Genomic DNA, 15,373 nt, shown 5'->3' with positions numbered 1-15,373 from the left:
GCCCTTATCCAGCAGCTCCTGAAGGAAGGAGAGCACTTCCGTAACCCCGCAGTCTGCGGGTGAAAAGCCCTGAGCTTGACACCAGGCAGAGAACACCGACCAGTTTGAGGAATAGAGCCGTCTAGTAGATGGGGCTCTAGCCTGCGGGATTGTGTTTAACACTCCCTCTGGGAGGTTAGCGGGTACCCGTTGATGGCCCATGCATGTAGGGACCATAAATCCGGGGCGAGGATGCCAAATCGAGCCCTTTGCCTGAGAGAGGAGGTCTCTCCTCACCTGTATCGGCCACGGGGCAGTGCTGGTCAGCCGCATCAGGACTTGGAACCAATTCTGGTTCGTCTAGAGCGGAGCCACGAGCAGCACTTGGCATCCGTTTTCCCTAATTCGTTCCAGCACTTGAGGCAGGCGCGAGACGGGGGGGAAAAGCATAGAGGGGCCTGCGGGGCCATATGTGGGCCAGCGCATCCCTGCTCTTGGAGAAAAAGTTCGGACAGTTTTCTTGGGACGCGAACAAGTCCACCTGCGCTCTGCCGAATGTCTCCCACAGCAGTCGGATCGTCTGCGGGTGCAGCGACCACCCCCCTGCTGGGACATTGTTTCTGGACAGACAGTCTGGTCCCAAATACAGGCGACCAGGCACATGCGCTGCTTTCAGTGAAAGCAGGTTGTGCTGAGCCCAGACCAGGAGGCGTTCCGTCAGCCTGTAAAGGTTTCGGGACCTGACGCCACCCTGGTGATTTATGTATGCCACCACTGACATGTTGTCCGACTGGACTAAGACGTGGCGGCCTTTTATCTGGGGACAAACGCGCCGTAGCGCGTTGTCGACTGCCAGCATTTCCAGACAGTTTATGTGTAGGAGCTTTTCCCATTCTGACCACTGGCCAAAGAACGGTCTGCCCTCGAGCAGCCCTCCCCATCCTGATGTGGAGGCGTCCGTGGACACCACCGTCACACTCGAGGGAGTCCCGAGACTCACGCCTGATTGATATCAGTCGGCTATTTTCCAAGGTTCCAGAGCCGAAACGCATTTCATGTCGACCCTGAGGCAAAACAGACCAGAGGTCCATGCCCGGGGTGGAACTCGCGCTTTCAGCCATAACTGCATTGGGCGTATGCGAACCAGGCCCAGCTGAAGTACCGAAGATGCCGAGGCCATGAGGCCCAGCAGGGCCGTGCACAGACATTTTGAGGGGCATTGGCCTAAACCAAATAAAGGGGCACTAATTAGTGTGGTTGCTTGTTAACACAAATTATTCAGTTATTACAAAATATACAATTAAAGGGTAACTAAACCCCTGGTCAGAGCCTGACTCCACCCACTGGCAATATTTGAAAAATTCTGGAAAAGTGGGCAGAGCCCAGCGGAGGGGGGCGTGCACCTGAGACGCATCTGTCTGTATGGAACTTGCCTACCTCACCAACAACCCCTTCCATCACGAACCACCCCAAACATCCAATAGGAAAATTCAACTGCAGTAGCCATCGTTCAACCTGAAGAGGGCAGCACTCAGACTTTTTACACAATATATTGTAGAATTAAAACACTTCATACACAAATGTCGAAAAAGTTACTCGAATCAATGAACAGTACTAATAAAGCCCCATTCTTACAGATCATAACTAAAAAAAGTTGGTTTAGGGTTTAGTTACCCTTTAAAAGAGAAGACAGCACACGCTCAAATACATTTTATACTGTATCAGGAGAATACTCTAACCAGGGGTGTTATTCATACCACTTTGTCTACAGAGTGTGCCAACAACAAAAAAATTAGTTTGTGGTATTAGATCTGATCGAGAGTACAATAATTTGATTAAACAAGCAGCTAATTCTAAGAACGTGGATATGTTGTACAAGTTGTTAGCACTAGTAGAAGACCAAGAGCAAAACATTACTTACATAATTACAACCAAAAAAAAGGATAATTTTGCAGATTCAACCACTGTCTTGCATAGCCTACCTGTTAATGAGGCAGCTTTTGTGATGCTTTTACACTGGGCTCGTTTGCTGCGGTCCGAAGCCGAGCGCGATTGTTCCCGGCGCCCCCCGCTGCGTTGGTCTGGTTTAACACTCAACTTGATTCTATCAAACTCTGATGCGTTTGCGTGCATCTTACGTTATTGCAAACGTGCATGGCGCATGATAGAAACCACGACGCATATCAATATATTGTGTTTTTTAATAATTTGGTGCTATTATGCATAGCTGAGTAAACAACACAGGTTTACTGTGTGTGCGTGTGTGTGTGTGTGTGTGTGTTTCGCATAATCTGTCTTTCCGCTGCTTGCAAATAGACTCTTCTGAGGAGACAGTGGATTTCCATTAATTTGTTGCCCTGATTCCACGCACCATGCGCGAATACACTGCAGACTCACTCTTGCTCTTATCCAAGGTAAATTTTCATCCCTTACGTTGTGTTTTATTTAACTAAATACATCATAATCGGCTAAAACGCATGCGCAGGATACTTTACTTCCTGAACAAGTCCGCACCCGAGTCCGTGTTGCTTTCACATTCGCGTGAACCGCAGCACGGTTCGGGAGCAACCGAACTCAGACCACCTCCTCCAGGTAGTCTCGGGTTCGGTACCCCAGTGCGCACCCTGGTCCCATGACAGCGTTCACATTAGCGATTTTTCATGCGAACCGTGCCCCGTCCCGAACTAAACTTCCAGTGTGAAAGCCCCCTGACAGGGTCATCAGTTTCAAGAGAGCGCCGCACAGACAAATATACTGTGAGTGATGCTGCGGAGCGAGCGGGAAAACCTGGAGCGGATTAGCGGAATCAGCGGAATGCTTTGAGCGGAGCGGTGGGGGAGGGGAAGAGGGGCACCTCAGTCGATGAGGGCAGAGGGGCAGTGGCTCTAGCCACCGGGCCACCCCCCTTTGCACGGCCCTGAGGCCCAGCATTTTCTGAAACCTTTTGAGCGGGACTATAGAGCCGCGGCGAAAGGATTTCGCGGCGGGGACGAATGTCCAGTTCGCCCTCCGGTGACAGACGTTCTGTCATAGACAGCGAGTCCCGCACTGTTCCCAGAAAAGAGATTTTCTGGCTGGGAAACAGCGAACTCTTCGCCCAATTGACTGTGAAACCCAGATTCTCGAGATGCTCGAGTAATGTGGTTCTGTGTTCTATGAGCTCTGAATGTGATCGAGCTAGAATCAACCAATCGTCCAAGTAGTTCAAAACTCGCATGCCCTGAAGTCTCAGGGGTGCGAGGGCCGCGTCCATGCACTTCGTAAATGTACGAGGTGCTAGTGATAGCTAGAAATAGAATGAAAACCGGGCTCTGGCTGCGGCATAGCGGTGGCTGCAGAGCTTCGGTGTGCTGAGACATAAACACTGTGTTTACAGTGTGCGAGGCGGGAGGCGCGCCGATCCCGGCGGGCAGCCTGGTCGCGCTCGAATTCTCTATGACAGATTGTGGAGAGAGAGCGAGCGGGACAAACCCCATGGGGTTGAGCGTGTCTGTGAGGGAATGTGGGCGCGGGACAGCGGGCACACTCACTGCACTGAAAACACCGTCGGCTTGTGCTGACTGAATGTGTGTCGGTTTCGTTTTTACAGAAACCGAGGGAGACGTATTGTGTAGTGTTTGTGGGCACTGTGTCGTGGGCACATTCACAAATTTTTTTTTTTTTTTCACAATCGACATGAGTCGATTTTATTTGTGCTAGCCCTGAACTGTGGCGGGCTGTGTCTGTGTGTGGGAATGGGCACTGAGACGTGGGCATTCTTACAACACTCATAACACCATCGGCCGTGGCCGGAATACCAGAAAATACACTCTTTATTGGGATTTATCTTGGTCGCCGTAAAAATGGCGTTTGTGTGCAGGCAAGCGGGCTGTGGTACCGGCTTGTTTACTGCGAAATACACTGGAACAGTCACATTGTTTGGAACTGAACGAGCGAGAAGTTTCGGTGGAGTCTGGCCGCGGCGAGACTTAAACACCGTGGGTTTTAGCTGACTGTATGTGTGTTGGTTTCGTTTTACAGAAACCGTGGTACATGCAGTGTGTAGTGTTTGTGGGCACTGGGTTGTGGGCACATTCACTACATTTAATGCACAATTGACATGAGTCGATTTCATATGTGCGAGCCCTGCACTGTGGCGGGCTGTGTTTGTGTGTAGAAATGAACACTGGGCTGTGGGCATTTTTATTACACTCATAACACTGTGGCCGGAATACCAGAAAATACACTGCTTATATGATTTTTCTGGGTCGCCGTGGAAACGGCATTTGTGTGCAGGCAAGCGGGCCATGGTACCGGCTTGTTTACTGCAAAATACACTGGAACAGTCGCATTTTCTGGAACTGAACGAAGTTCAGTCTGGCCGCGGAGAGACTTTTTTTTTAGGAGTGAGAGAGATATACAGTGAGAGTGTGAGTCGCAGCGGCGAACACACACTCTTAGCAGTGAAAGGATATAGACGCCGGAAACGTAGCAGGTACGGCGGCTGAAGGCGGCGAGGTGAAGGCCAGCGGCTTCAGGCTCGAAGGCTCGTCCCGCAGAAGGCTTTCTGTCAACGGCGCGGCTTCTCACTCCGGATCCAACGATGCAGTAGTGCTTCGCTGAAGAGATGAAAATCAGTTTGTATCAGCCTGTCGAGCGTATTTATAGGCCAAGGCCACGCCTATTCTGGCGGGACGTGACGAGATGTACCCCCATTGGGTATCACGTCACGCAGGGCATCTCTCGATAGGCTTCTGCTGTTGCCGCAGTGCAGCCAATAGGCGCGCGAGCCGTCTTGCCTATGTCTGCATGCTGCCGCACAGCGTTTTGCATTAATTCAAAATTAAGGATAATTTTTGGCTTCAATATCTCTTGGAAAAGAGGTTTTCCCCGTAGTGTAAGATATTACGCAGTACGAGAGACACTCTCGTAAGAGAACTAAACAGTATAAACAACAAAATACAGACATGACATCAGCTTGACACAAAGCGAAAGCCTGTGCAAAAGCGCGTACAACATATGTAATGGCATTTTACTGACACAAAATGCAGACAAATAAAACAAAATACCTCTTTGGCTGCATGCTGCAAGAAAGGGAAATAGTCTTTGAATCTTCCTTACGAACATTCAAGTCCTTTGTGATGAGAATAAGCCTTTATCTCCGTACTCAGAAACATTACTCCGTAATCAGAAACATTAATAGCAGGGATACAACAACGTGCTGCCTTCCACAAGCAACAACATCTGATGTAAACAGGGAACTTCAGAACATTCTGATGAAACATAAGACTGCAAATCGACTCATCATTCATGTGGGGAAGAATGATATTCATAAAGAGCAGTCGGAACTTCTTAAAAAGGATTTCAATTAACTTTTTGAAACACTTAAAAGACTGAAAGTTCAAACATTCATCAGTGGACCACTCCCAGCAAGAGGAACAAACAGGTTTTCACGGTTGGTTGGGCTTAATACATGGCTGCAAAAAACCTGCAATATAAAAGGAGTGAACTTTATTGACAACTTCAATCTTTTCTGGAGTCAGAGGCAACTGTTTCAACAGGATGGCCACCACCCAAACAAACTTGGTTCAAGAGTGCTAAAGGACAATATCTACTTCTCCCTCCGTCAATCCTTCTGCAATGTGTGCCAATCCACTCAACCTGAATGGCACACACACACCTGGATACAGTATGAATGACCACAGGATTTCACTTCAGCACCTGAATGGACATGCGGTTGACACATCACACAAGGACAGTGATAACACCACTCAGCCACAGCAACCTCTGCTCACGGACACAATCTCAGCTGAGCCCGGCCCACAGAGCTCACCACAGACAGACTGTAACATACCAGCACTGCTCCAAGATACAGCACCCAAGGACGACTTTCTGGAAAACAGCCAGGGAAACCAGGACAGCATATTACAGCCTCCAATAACACCAGAGCAACAATCCCTCTCACCAGAAACATTATCACTCTCTCCAGCATCTCCACTTCTGTGCTTCTCAGAGAAAATGGAACAACTGGTGCATGCTGGAACTAGACTATCCCACTCTTTTGCTGCGATGGACCCACACATAATCGTGGACACACTCTAGATTTACTTATCAGTAAGGGTCTAAACATTTCATCAATTGTTATTAAGGATGTAGCACTGTCTGATCATTTTTGTATTTTCTTTGATATATTGATCTCTCCTGCCATTGAAGCTAGATCTGTGTCTGTCAAGAAAAGATGCTTAAATGAGAACACTAGTGTACTATTTATGAAGGCTATATCTTTAACACCAAGCATATCTGCTGACTCTGTTGATTTTCTCCTTGATCAAAAGTTAAGAGTGTAATTGATGATATTGCTCCTGTGAAAGTCAGGAAGAAGAGTGGCAGACAAAAAGCACCTTGGAGAAACTCAACAGCAGTGCAAAATATGAAAAGACAATGCAGAAAAGCAGAGCGCATGTGGCGGAAGACAAAACTTGTAGTCCATTATAACATCTACAAAGACAGCATCCATGCTTTCAATAAGGAACTAAGCAAAGCTAGACAGACTTTCTTCTCGAATATTATAAACAGCAATATAAACAACACGCGCACTCTTTTTGCTACTGTAGAGAGACTGACAAACCCCCCAAGCCAGATTCCCAGTGAAATGCTCTCAGTGAGAAAGTGCAGTGAGTTTGCTTCTTTCTTCTCTGAGAAAATCAATAATATAAGAAAGGTGATCAGCTCATCCTTGAGTTGCGCTGGGGTCAGGCAGATCAGACAACAGCACGAGAAAGTAGCCACTATGTCTGATGTCGAAGAAATTGATGGCAAAATTTTGGAAGAAACCGTACAGCACCTAAAAACATCAACCTGCGCCCTTGACGCACTTCCCACATCTTTTTTCAAAAATGTGTTACACAGCTTAGAAGCAGATCTCCTAGAAGTGGTAAATGCCTCACTTCTCTCTGGGAGTTTTCCGACCTCCCTGAAAACTGCTGTTGTCAAGCCCCTCCTGAAAAAGAGCAATCTGGATAAGACCATATTAAACAACTATAGACCGATCTCAAATCTTCCTTTCATAGGCAAGATCACTGAAAAAGTTGTCTTCAATCAGCTGAACAAATTCTTAAGCTCGAATGGATACTTTGACCATTTTCAATCTGGTTTCCGACCGCACCACAGTACATAGACTGCGCTCATAAAGATAATAAATGATATTCGCTTAAATACTGATACAGGCAAATTATCAGTGCTGGTACTACTCGACCTCAGTGATGCATTTGACACTGTCGATCACAAAATACTTCTTGACAGGCTGGAAAACTGGGTCGGACTTTCTGGGATAGTCCTAAAATGGTTCAGGTCATACTTAGGAGGCAGAGGTTATTATGTGAGTATAGGAGACCATAAGTCTGAGTGGACATCCATGACATGCGGAGTCCCTCAAGGCTCAATTCTTGCGCCAATCCTATTCTACCTGTACATGCTCCCAATGAGCCAAATAATGAGAAAGAACCAAATTGCTTACCATAGCTATGCAGACGACACACAGCTCTACTTATCCCTATCGCCTAACGATTACAGCCCCATTGACTCCCTTTGCCAATGCATTGATGAAGTAAACAATTGGATGTGCCAAAACTTTCTTCAGTTAAACAAAGACAAAACTGAAGTCATTGCGTTTGGAAACAAAGATGAAGTTCTCAAGGTGAACGCATACCTTCAGTCTAGGGGTCAAACAACTAAAAATCAAGTCAGGAATCTGGGTGTGTCTCTGGAGTCAGACCTTAGTTTCAGTAGTCATGTCAAAGCAATAACTAAATCAGCATACTATCACCTGAAAAATATTGCAAGAATTAGATGCTTTGTTTCCAGTCAAGACTTAGAAAAACTTGTGCATGCTTTCATCACCAGTAGGGTGGATTATTGTAATGGACTTCTCACTGGCCTTCCCAAAAAGACCATAAGACAGTTGCAGCTCATACAGAACGCTGCTGCTAGGATTCTGAGCAGAACCAGAAAATATGAACACATCACACCAGTCCTCAGGTCTTTACACTGGCTGCCAGTTACATTTAGGATTGATTTTAAAGTATTATTACTGGTATATAAATCATTCAATGGCCTGGGACCTCAATACATTGCAGATATGCTCAGTGAATATAAACCCAACAGATCACTCAGATCATTAGGATCACATCGGCTAGAAATACCAAGGGTTCACTCTAAGCATGGCGAGTCTGCTTTTAGCTACTATGCCAGCCGCAGCTGGAACCAGCTTCCAGAAGAGATCAGATGTGCTCCTACAGTAGTCACATTCAAATCCAGACTCAAAACACATCTGTTTAACTGTGCATTTACTGAATGAGCACTGTGCCACTGTTCGTCCGACTGTTTGCACTGAATTTTATTTTATGTTTTAATTATTCTGATTTCATTTGATTATTTCTGTATTTTATCTTTTATTCTAAACTGTTTTAATTATTCTGATTTCTTTTGATTATTTTAATTTCTTCTATGTAAAGCACTTTGAATTACCATTGTGTATGAAATGTGCTATATAAATAAACTTGCCTTGCCTTGCCTTGCCTTATCTGAGCATACATAATATCCGTGCTTGTCGCTTGCTTCCACAAACTATGAATCTGACGTGAAGTTCGCATTTGCACATAAACTTGAACCAATCCTTCAAAATAAAGGTACTGCAACTTATAATAAAATAAATAATGTATAAATGTATAAATAACAAACAACTTAAATTTTAAATTATGAAAGTGATTATAGAAATAATATATCAACAATATAATTGCAGCATTTACACTCCCACCAAATCACACAAACTTGAAAGTGGGATTTATTTAAACACAATGGGTGTTGCTGGTATCCACTTCAACTTTTCAATGAAAAAGTTATTTTTATTAAACAATTAGGCTATAACTTCAAGAAAACATTATACCCCTTAATCTGTCTCAAGCAAAGTAACAACCTTCAGTACAGGCCTTTCAAGGAACACAGTTTTAGTTGTGGGTTTCCCTTTTTTGTCAAATGTGGTTTCACTAACTAGCTATCTTAATTTTCTCACCCTTCCATCTGACCCTGGGTAGACTTCTGTGATTCTGGCCAGCTTCCATTTGTTCAGTGATGCTAGATCATCTTGAAAGAGGACAGTGTCATTGATCTTTACGTTCCTTCTGTTCTTGTGCCACTTTTGCCTTGGCTTTAAGTTCAAACGATATTCTTTCTTCCACCGAGGCCAGAATTCATTAGCCAAACACTGTACTCTGCGCCAACTCTTTCGAAGATACAGTTCTTCTCTTGTAAATTGTCCAGGTGGGGGCAGAATGATTGTGGACTTCATTGTAAGGTTATGGTTCGGAGTTAAATGTTCAGGACCGGATGGGTCATTCAAATGTTCAGTGGTGAGTGGTCTGCTGTTAACGATGGCAATACCCTCGTACAAGAATGTACTTAAAGAGGTACTGTCAAGCTTGAAGCTTGTATGTCTTTCATGTCTTGTCTATGTCTTGCTCGCCATCTCTATTGATACTTATACTTGGATTGTCATGCAGAGAGGACGCTGGCGCTGACTGTTCGCCGCTTCTCCTCCTGACTTCGGCTGATTTTAGAGATTAGATTTTTAACTTTAGATTTTACATTTTTTGAGTTCTGTCTTATATGTCTTTTACCCCTTTTCCACCAAAAAAAGTTGGTTCGGAGTTGGTTCAACTTGCGAACCTTCTCAGAACCGGTTTGTTTTTCCACTGACTAGAGTGCCCAGCGAACGACGTCGTTACATCACTGTGTACGTCGCTATAAGTCTTAGCTAGAAACGCTTGCAAGTACAACATTACTTTGGGATTATCTCTAACTCGTGTACCAAGAAGGCTTTAAAAACAATTGAAATATGTAAGTCTTTAAATCTTTTCCTTTGATATGTAATCTTTTCTGATTAGTTATGTACCCCTGTCTCGTGTCTTTTTTTCTTTCCGTTTATTTGTTCTATATTGTGACTGTTTTCTTCTTTGCTTACATAATGTTTTCAATTAAAAAAAATGAAAATAAAAAAAAGCTAGAAACACTTGCGCCAACTTCAAGCATAACAATTACAATGGCAGACTACATCGTGTTTCTGCAAATGTTTCTCCTGGCTTTGCGGTCAGAAAAGATGTTTAGAACACATCTAAACCCGCCCCCAGCCCCCGCCGTAAGCATGACGTGGTAAAAGAACGGTTCTCTTGTTCTAGTCCAGCAAAGAGTTGGTGCCGCTTTGGAACCAGTTTTCTAGGCCGAGAACCAGTTATTTGGCTGTCGAAACACAAAGAACTGGTTCACGAGTAGGCACTGGCTCTGAACCGGCTCTCAAAATGCTCTGGTGGAAAAGGGGTATTTGTAGGTGTCGCTGGGTGAAGCATTGACCCGTTTTCGGATCTCCTTGCACGGATTTCCATCGGATTTGTATGACTGTGTAGCTTACCTGCTTCTTCCTCGCTCACATTGGCTTACAGCAAATCGTCCTCTCGCAAATTGAGGCACCGACCCAGACAATCCCGATGCTTTCTAGCTGCCACTGTTAGTGGTATTGTCCTGGAGAGATCTGCAACTGCTGGAATATAACAACTACTCTACTCCAGTATGCATCTCAGCCATCAAACAGTCTGGACTCCTACGCAGACCCCGTTACATCCATAGAAGTTCCCGCAGAAAGTTTGTTTATACCCGGTCTTCTATCACATCTATCTGGTCAGCTGAGCGCAACATCGCACCACTGTTACATCATCAGAGCACTGTTACTGCTGGGTCTAGTGGCCTTGGAAACACCGTGAGGCACACTGAGTGGGAGTGAAAACCAGGACCGGATCTCAGCCTGCTCAGACCCGTGCAGAAAATCATAAATTCTTCACACATTAAAAAGGAACTTTTAAATACACAATCCTTGACAGGAAAAGCAAGCTTCATACATGATTACATCTTGGAAAAATCGGACTGACTTCATGTGCCTCACTGAAACTTGGCATCAGCCAGAGGTTTATTCTGCCATACATGAAGCCTGTCCCTCTGCTTACACCTACCTGCAGAAAGCTCGTAGCACTGGACGTGGTGGTGGTCTTGTGATAATACACCAAACTAAATTCAAACGGTCCGCCTTGTCACTACCTGAGTTTTCCTCATTTGAATGCTTAGCTAAGCCTTTAATACTTGGAGACATGAATATTCACACTGACACCCCCTCTTGTCACTCAGCTGATGACTTTTTACAATTAACAATTACTAGACTGTTTGAATCTTACACAGCATGTTGATGTCCCAACACACACCAGAGGGCATACACTTGATCTGGTCATCACTTACTCTGCCTCCCTTAACCCTCTGAGGTCTAAAGGGATTTTGGGGTCCTTGAGGTGTTCTGACATGCTCTGACATTTGTGCTTTTTTCAGTTATTTATAAACATGTTAATGGCAAAGGTGTAAATTCACTCTATATAGCACAAACGGGGCTACCGTAATATATGAGCAACATGTATGTACATGTTTGTATTTTTTAGAGAATAATGTTTATGCGTGGTTATTGAAAAAACTAAAACTTAAAGTGTCTGAAATAAGGCCACAAAACACATACTAAATATGTGTCCACAAGACTTTTGACTAATGAGTGTTTGAAGAATTTTTGCTTCAAAATGATCTGAAAATCATCCTGCCTAATCATTTACACAAAAAAATACATTGATTTAAATTTTATAAGACACCTTTTGTTTGGAAGGGCAATATGCGTGGAGGCGTGTTCACACCTGAGAAGACAAAGGCCGGATAATGTGCCACATACATAATGAGCTGCATATTAATTAGCCTTTCACACAGGTGTCTCACAGGATCCCAAAGAATGCAAGAACAAAAGAAATGATCTATATATACATATTTTACAATTAGAAATTGTAACCAATTACAAATAGGTTACAATTACAACAACAATTACAATTTTAACAATATTTCAATTGTATTTATTTGTAAAAAGTATACATTTTATCATACGTATTAAAAAAGGTAAGGATTCATTAGTTTGAATATTGGAACAAACACTATAATAACATCTTAGTTGATAGTTCAATATACCTACTTTATTTTTGACAAAACATCATACTATAGTATATTTAACTATGAGCAGAAATTGGTGAACAAAAGCGTACCTATTTAATGTGACAGTAGTCTTTTTTACAGTCAAAACTTTATAATCTATCCAAAACTAAATCACAAAATTTTGTCTAAACATTCATATTTAGTCTGTAACATATTGTGTATGATATATTAGCATATACATGTGAATTTGCAGTTTGTTGCTTATACAGACATTTTATTTCAACATATTTCAGTCTATTTTTACTCATCTTAGTAGGCTATAGCAATATAGTTTGGATGTGTTCATGTAAACATAACGTTTACTAATGTAGGGCCGAGAGTGAATGAACGGCACAGACATGCGCTGTATAACTGTAGTAAACAAAGCGCGCACGCCTGTGCCGTTCATTCATCATTTAGCCTACACACAGACACGCAATTCATATTTAAACAGTCTTTTTGCGGTTTACAGTCAGACACTATTCAATATCGCGATTAGATCAAAGCACTTAAGAATAAATGACTTACTACATCAGCTGGATCCGTCGCTCCTCAAAATGAAACTACCAGCACTTCTGGTACATTAACGCGTAATTAGGTATAATGAGCTGGAAAGAAAAAGACTGACATCTCTCTCTTTTCATACAGATTACATAAACTGAGAATATTTGTATTTTTATATAAATTAATTCATTTAAAAGAAGAGAGTTCAAGCTTCATTATGGAAAAACACTCGTGCCTGTATGACAAGTATTCACGGAATTACAGTTAATTTTCGGACGCGTTTCAGAATGGACTTAACTGACAGAGAGAAGGCAGAACGTGCATCATGTTTGTTTTTCTTTATTTGGCGAAAAGCACTATTCTTTCTTTTTATTGTGAGTATACACAAAAAATAAACACTTATCAGGATCTAATGATGTACAACACTTAATATGTAAGATCAAAATCAACAGAGTATTTTGAGTTTCTTTTGCACTGATAAGAAAAAAAGCGAGACTATCGCGCCCGCTTGATAGCCGACATCAGAGGGTTAACAAGCTGAAAGCGCATGATCTTGGCATATCTGACCATAAGTTCATTTCGTTGCAATTCCCATTCCTGCCCCCTCACTCCAAGCCTAAACACCAAATCTGTTTTTCGTAACATAAAAACATTGACCCAGACACCTTGACCTTGGATCTCCAGCATCTCTCCTATGCCAATCTCCCATCAGCCAGCGAATCAGTCACATTTTACAATAATTCACTCTGCAGACTTCTGGATCTTCACGCCCCCATCAAGAGCAAAACAGTGTCCTTCGTATGCTCAACCCCATGGTACACCTCGGAGCTGCGGAAAATAAAGGCACTTGCACTAGCCTACAGAGAACACCAACAAGCCTACTCCCTCCGGTCTGGCCATGTTCCTTCCCCCCTCAAAATTGCGGCTATTACACCACTTTTTAAAAAACCCACTTTGGATCCGGAAGTCCTCGCTGATGATACACAACTTTACCTCAAAACAAACTTTTCCGGAAAAGACATCCCTCTCTCATCAACAGTAACCGACCTCGGTGTAAGACTTGACCCTCACCTTATGTTTGACAACCATATCAAACATATGTGCAAATCATCCTTTTTCCACCTCAGGAATATTGCCAAACTCCGTCCCACACTCACCCTTTCTGACGCCACAAAACTCGCCCATGCCTTTGTCTCCTCCAGGCTGGACTATTGCAATGCACTTCTCATCGGGATCCCTAGCAAGAGACTGCAGAAACACCAACACATACAGAACAGTGCTGCTAGGATCCTGATGAGAGTGCGTAAATATGAACACATAACCTCCATACTTCATGCACTTCACTGGCTCCCCATCTCCGCCAGGATTCACTACAAAATCACTCTCCTCACCCACCAGTGCATCCATGGCAAGGCTCCACCCTACCTCAAGGAACTTCTTACCCAGCAAACATCAACCAGAAACCTCCGCTCACAAAATGGCAATCTCCTCCGTCCACCCAGAACCAAGCTCCAGACCCTGGGAGATTGTGCTTTCTCCTCTGTTGCCCCTCGACTGTGTAACGCATTGCCAGACCACCTGAGGGTTCCACAGACAGTTGTCCACTTTAAAAAAGGCTTAAAGACTTTTCTATTTAAAAATAGCTACAACTAATTCTGAATTGAACTGTTTTTATGTTTTCTTTTTATTGCCCCTGTTTTTACTTTTGTAATATGTATGCTGTTGCACTTTGAGATTTGTTCTCAAAGGAAAACTGCATTATAAATAAATGTATACATTTATTAAAGGTGTGGTTCAGGATTTTGGACATCGGACCTCATTTCCAAGTTAGGCTGGGTGTTATTTATCAGTGGAGACAGTTTTCAAAACTTTTCATCCAGTCCTTCCAGTTGCATGGTTCACCGGTCCTAGGCTAGCGCAAGTCAACGGTATCTGCTAGCCTGCCATTAATAACAGTTTTACCCACTCCTCAGTACACCAAAAGCAAATAAATTATAACGCCAGACTATCGATGTAAATGTCTGTTGAGAGAATAATGTTAGAAATCAAACTACTCTTGCATCTCAATGATCACATTACATATACAGGAACTAGTTTCTCAGCAGCGGCGGAATTTTACTTTGCTCCGGCTAGTACAGTGCCGAAAAGAAGTTAGGAAGTTAGCGCCAGGCTAACTTGGAAATTAGGTCCGATGTCCAAAATCCTGTACCACCCCTTTAAGCCTTTGTGCTGACTTGTGCTGACGGTAAGAACACTTCTTATGGTTCTTATTCTCCCAGACACCACCCATATGACTTCCTGCTGGAAGGTTCATAAGAAATTCACATCCAAGAACCTTCACTCTTTCTTGATCCATTCCTTTCATTAATTCTGTAAACTCTCTTCTTGCTTCAACAAAATTGGTTCCGTGGTCACATCTCAGTAGACAAACTTTTCCTCTTATGGCAATGAATGATCTTAAAGCATTGATAAATGAGTCAGTTGTCATGTTATCAATCATCTCTATGTGTATTGCCCTTGAACATATACAAGTGAGTAAAAGACCATAACTCTTGAGTTCCTACCTTCCTTCTTTGACATATACTCCATTCTATCTTCCGGTAAGTCACCCATTTTTTGTTCTTCTGCAGGTCTTCTATACTTTTTGCATTTGACACATTTGAAGATGTGTTATGAGACTACACTGCAGCACCCCAGGATCCACCATCCATTAGCTCTCAGTTTGTTTATTGTCATTCCATGGCCTTGGTAATGTACACTTTTGTTAAAGTGCTTAATAAGCAAAGCTGACATGTGGCTGTTCTTTGGGAGT

At 43.4% G+C, this 15,373-nt stretch overlaps 1 long non-coding RNA gene across 1 annotated transcript in view; it reads right to left on the bottom strand.

Annotated features, from left to right (window-relative positions):
- Window positions 1-15,373, bottom strand: part of LOC143710833 (uncharacterized) — a 108,289-nt gene that overhangs the window by 36,832 nt on the left and 56,084 nt on the right. The gene's annotated exons all lie outside the window — the stretch shown is intronic.

Source organism: Siphateles boraxobius, unplaced genomic scaffold (genome assembly GCF_051911475.1).
Source record: "Siphateles boraxobius isolate OS27281-9 unplaced genomic scaffold, OSU_SipBor_1 48, whole genome shotgun sequence".
NCBI classification, from domain to species: Eukaryota; Metazoa; Chordata; class Actinopteri; order Cypriniformes; family Leuciscidae; genus Siphateles; species Siphateles boraxobius.
This window is presented reverse-complemented; position numbering and strand designations above follow the sequence as displayed.